General features: G+C 42.2%; 1 pseudogene; it reads right to left on the reverse strand.

Moving 5' to 3' along the window:
- Positions 1–3,809: 3,809 nt before the first annotated feature.
- On the reverse strand, positions 3,810–4,312 carry LOC112607739 (annotated as a pseudogene).
- Between the last annotated feature and the right edge of the window lie 1,213 nt (positions 4,313–5,525).

Here is a 5,525-nt window from a genome sequence, read left to right on the forward strand (position 1 = left end):
GTGTAACACCTCCGTCCTCTCTTCCTTCTGCATCATGTGAGACACCTTGCTCCCTCTTTGCCTTGCACCATGATGGAAAGTTTCCTGAGGCCTCCCCAGAGCTAAGCGGATACCAGCTTCATTCTTCCTGTACAGCCTGCAGAACTGTGAGCCAATTAAACTTATTTTCTTTATGAATTACCCAGTTTCAGGTGTTTCTTTATAGCAATGTGAGAACAGACTCATACAAGCACCATCTAGGATCAATAATTTAAGAACCTTTAAAAAATTAACCTCTAAAACTCTATGACTTACTGTAATGGCACAAATTCATAAGAATGATCAGTCCGTGGTTTGTTTTGGAGTAATCACTTATGTATGTTTCACAGAAGAGAATAATGCTGTGACTTTGACTTCTTACGATCATAAAAACTTGAAAAGACTACAAAGTGATACAGGTACGAAAGTTTTAAGAGTAAATGTTTCCTTCTCTCTAATCCTAATTATCAGAGGTGATCACCCTTATAGGTGCATGTTGTCCTAGCTTGGGTTCCCCAAAAAGTAGAGCCTGAGACAGAGACTTGAGAACTTAGGTGCAGTTAGACCATGCGAAAGTCACAGGGAGCAAGAGAGAGAGGGAGAGAAGCAGGAGGCGGCAACATAGGGGCATATCATAAAATTCTGAGGTTCAGTACCACCAGGACTTGTGAAAGTTAAACTTACTAAAAAAATAAAATAACATAGGGCTGGGCGCGGTGGCTCACACCCGTAATCCCAGCACTTCGAGAGGCAGAGGCAGGCGGATCACGAGGTCAGGAGATCGAGACCATCCTGGCTAATGTGGGGAAACCCTGTCTCTACTAAAAAATACAAAAAACTAGCCGGGCATGGTGGCAGGCGCCTGTAGGGCCAGCTACTCAGGAGGCTGAGGCAGGAGAATGGTGTGAACCCGGAAGGCGGAGCTTGCAGTGAGCCGAGATCGAGCCACTGCCCTCCAGCCTGGGTGACAGAGCGAGACTCTGTCTCAAAAATAATAATAATAATAAATAAAATAAAATAAAATAAAATAGTTTTTCCATGGAGCATGTTAAAAACAAGCAAACACAATAAACTTAGAATTAGCATATGACCCAGCATTTTCACTCCACAGTATATACCCCAAAGAATTTAAAGTTGGGACTCAAACAGATACTTGTACGCCAGGTTCACAGCAGCGTTATTCACAATATTCAAAATGTGGAAAAGCCAAATGCCCCCTCAGCAGACGAATGTATGAACAAAAATTGATATATACATACAATGGAATATTTTTCAGCCTTTAAAAGGAATAGCTGGGTGTGGTGGCTCATGCCTGTAATCCCAGCACTTTGGGAGGTCTAGGTGGGCAGATCATGAGGTCAGGAGATCAAGACCATCCCGGCCAACATCGTGAAACTCCATCACTACTGAAAATAAAAAAATTAGCCGGCCATGGCAGCATGTGCCTACAGTCCCAGCTACTGGGGAGGCTGAGGCAGGAGAATTGCTTGAACCTGGGAGGTGGAGGCTGCAGTGAGCTGAGATGGCACCACGGCACTCCAACCTAGGTGACAGAGGGAGACTCCGTCTAAAAAAAAAAAAAAAAAGATTACAATGGTAAATTTATATTGTGTATATTTTACTGCAATTTTAAAAAGTATACAGGATGACTCCCAGACTTGTCCACTTGAAGGCTGTGGTGGGGCTGGGGAATTTATACATTAGCTCTCATTCTACATTGGTTGAGTGTTGCTCACTCACTTTTCCTAGGTGGCTCTTGTTTGCAAGGCTAAGTGGGCTTCCTTGAGAAGCCCCCAGGGCAGAGTATGAAAAGACCACCGGCATGCTCTTTCAGTGGGACATCACCACTACAGTCAGAGCATGTGTGGAACCACCTACGCAGCTATGGCTGAAATCAGAGACGGACTGAGGGTATGCAATCTGGGGCCTCAAAAGGCCTCTGGTACAAATATGTGTCCTTTTAGACAATTCTCTCATGCATTTACAAATATACAAATAAGGCTCCATCTATATCTACATATATTTTTATACACTGATAATTTTACTTTTGCAAATCATGCTATTCATGTTGTTTGGCAAACTTGCTTTCCTCATAGATATATTTCTAGCTTTGCACTTATAGATGCACCTCAATCTGTTTAGCCACTGCAGAGTAATCCATTGTATATGGAGGTGCCCTAATTTTTTTTAACCCACTGCAATTGTACCTTTGCGTTCATCAATAACAAATGCTTCTTGCTAAGGTCACCAGTGATTTTCATATCTTTAAACCCAATCAGTCATTTTTAGGGACTTCTATGGCCTTCACTTGCTTTCATCTTTTTCGATGTGTTTTCTTTGACATTTGCATCATGATGGTATATTCTTTGCTTCAAGTCACACATTTTCAGATGTAATTTTAAAAGAATTAGTAAATATGGTGACAGATTCAAAGTCAAATCATCATGTAAGATAGAACAGGGATTGTTTTCCTTGTCTTTTTATAAAAAACATTTTTCCAAGCTGTTTGCTCCTGAATTTTCTGTAAGCAAGAAAAAACTCTCAAAAATGTTTGACTTGATGTTTGAAGAAAATATCTGCTAATTATAGTTTTCAGGCATGTGCAACAAAATAACATGCATGTGGATTACAGTATTCTGTATTCTTTGCTGACACTGAGTGAAATAGGCTATTATTAGTTGAGAATTATGTGGGCAGGATATAGATGGGGTGATTTTAACAATTAAGTGAAAAGACACATTTTTTTTCTTTCAATGTCAGTACATTTTAATGTCTCTCAAAAGCCAGTCTTATTTAATTGAAATCATTTCAGGAGATTTAGGAGTATTTATGTTGAGCTTCTATTAACCTTTCAGATTTAGGGTTGACACTTGGGACTTAGATTACAAAGTATAACATTTGTATTAGTTGGCATGCAAAAAACACGAGGTAAAAAACATAAGTGCGTCCATCCCGTCCATCCCGGGTGCCTCAGTCTGTTTAGGCTGCCATAACAAAATACCACAGACTGGGTGGCTTAACAACAGACATGTATTTCTCACAGTTCTGGAGGCTGATTATGATCAAGGTGCCAGGCCGGGCATGGTGGCTCACGCCTGTAATCCCAGCACTTTGGGAGGCCAAGGTGGGCGGATCACAAGGTCAAGAGATCGAGACCATCTTGGCCAACATGGTGAAACCCTGTCTATACTAAAAATACAAAAATCAGCTGGGCATGGTGGCACCTGCCTGTAGTCCCAGCTACTTGGGAGGCTGAGGCAGGAGAATCACTTGAACCCGGGAGGTGGAGGGAGGTGGAGGTTGCAGTGAGGTTGCACTGCACTCTAGCCTGGCTACAGAGTGAAACTCCGTCTCAAAAATAAAATAAAATGAAATAAAATAAAATAAATAAATATCAAGGTGCCAGCAGATTCAGCATCCGGTGAGGACCCAGTCCCTGCTTGTTGACAACTGCCTTCTCATTACATATTCACATGGCAGAGAAACGAAGTTTTTGGGTCTCCTCCTCTTCTTCTTTTACTTTCTTTTTCTTTTTCTTTTCTTTTTTTTTTTTTTTTTTTTTTTTTTTTACTACACAAAGAACTTTATTAAGCCTTGTTTCAAACTTTATTCCCAGGTTTCTTTGGTTTAATTAGTTGCAAAGAATGAACTGTGTATAAGCAAAAACTGAAAAGAGCTGCAGTGTCCAAGGGGCTTGGGCTTAAAGATATTAGAGATCTAGATTTTATCAGGTCCATAAACAAACATTTCTTATAAAATAGCAGCTCCCAGTAACTTCTTCAAGTTTTATCTTAAGAAGTTGACTCAGTTCTGTTTACCTCATTCCTGGAAGCCTCATCCAAATTGTCCACAAGCTCTGGAACTTCATCATCATCATCGTCTCCAGTAGCAAGTGATGCTTTTCCACCTGCAGATTGTTTGGGCAGAGCTTCAGCCAGTCTCCTTAAACCAGTCGGACTGTCTGCACCAAGCTGGTTTAAGAGCTGGATAGCGTTTCTGTTAGCTGCTTTGTCTCAGCTTGGCCTATAATGGCGAAAGTGTTCACTGCCAGAGATATCTGAACCTTAGGGTGGTTAAAGTGGATCACTGTTCCTTGGTTTGTAAACATATTCACCTCTTCAATGCCAGAGATATTGTTTACCCCTCACTTCTTTAAGGAGAACTGAAGTTTTTGATCATCTGCTGTGGCTGCTCTATGAACCACCTTCTTTCTGTGAGCAGTTCCTTTCCCACCAATGCGCATTCGTGCCTGCAGTTTGGGGAGTTTTTCCTGGTTCATGATCATTTCTTTCATCATGTCGGAACGGATAAGGGGCCGCGCGGGGGACTAGGATTGATCCTCAGGGGGTCTCGGGTGGACCAGCTGAGGGATTAAGCGCACACATGCTGGAACGCAAGATGGCAGGTCTTTCTATTCTTAAAAACGTATTAATCCCATCATGGGGGCTCTACATCCGTCACCTCATCTAAATAGAATGACCTCCCAAAGGCTCACTTTCTAATACCATCACACTATGGGTTTAGGGCTTCAACATATGAGTGAGGGGGAGCACGTGAGCATTCAGTCCATAAGACAGGGATATGTGTTTTGCCGCTTATTATGTGTGTGACCATGGTCATGTCACTTAACCTTAGTTTTCTCATCTACAAAATGAGTCATATTTTATAATCTCATACAGCTCATGTGAAGATGAAATGGGATAACTCTTTTTTTTTTTTGAGATGGAGTTTCGCTCTTGTCGCCCAGGCTGGAGTGCAGTGGCATGATCTCTGCTCACTGCAACCTCCACCTCCGAGGTTCAAGCAATTGTCCTCCTCAGCCTCCAAAGTAGCTGGGATTACAGGAGCGTGCCACCAAGCCTAGCTAATTTTATATTGTTTTAGTAGAGATGGAGTTTCACCATGTCGGCCAGGCTGGTCTCCAATTCCTGACCTCAAGTGATCTGCCCTCCTCGGCCTCCCAAAGTGTTGGGATTACAGGGGTGAGCCACCACACCTAGCCGAAATGGGTAACATTTCTAAAGTGTTTGATGATGCCTTTTGTGTAGACAGCTATCATTAGGATACTTCTCTGAGAACAAAGTGTTAGTCACTCTTTACGGTTCTTCAGTATCATGGTGGTCAGATGGTTTGGAAGAGCATGCTGTCAGTAGGACTCAATGGAACATGAAACTATTAATTGTGTCCACAAGGCACCCTACTTGGAAAGGTGATTTGTCGGCACTGAATCCATCTACACTTGCTAGTTTCTGATGAGGATTAGGGATGTAGTCAGGGATTCACACAGTGCTAACTGACCAGCAAGTAGGTAAAAGTCGTGGACTTTGTTTCATTTTTATCACATTCTTACCTCCCAAGGATACTAGAGTCCAGAGACCTGATGCAAGAGCTTTAATTCTAGGGTCCTTCTGCTTCCAAGATAGGGGGTAGTGAATGGGCTTCCGATGTACTCTTGCAAATGAACTTTTCCTGTAGAGAAGCTTAGAGTGTCCTCAGAGTCTCAAAGG

Source organism: Theropithecus gelada, chromosome 15 (assembly GCF_003255815.1).
Source record: "Theropithecus gelada isolate Dixy chromosome 15, Tgel_1.0, whole genome shotgun sequence".
Lineage (NCBI taxonomy): Eukaryota > Metazoa > Chordata > Mammalia > Primates > Cercopithecidae > Theropithecus > Theropithecus gelada.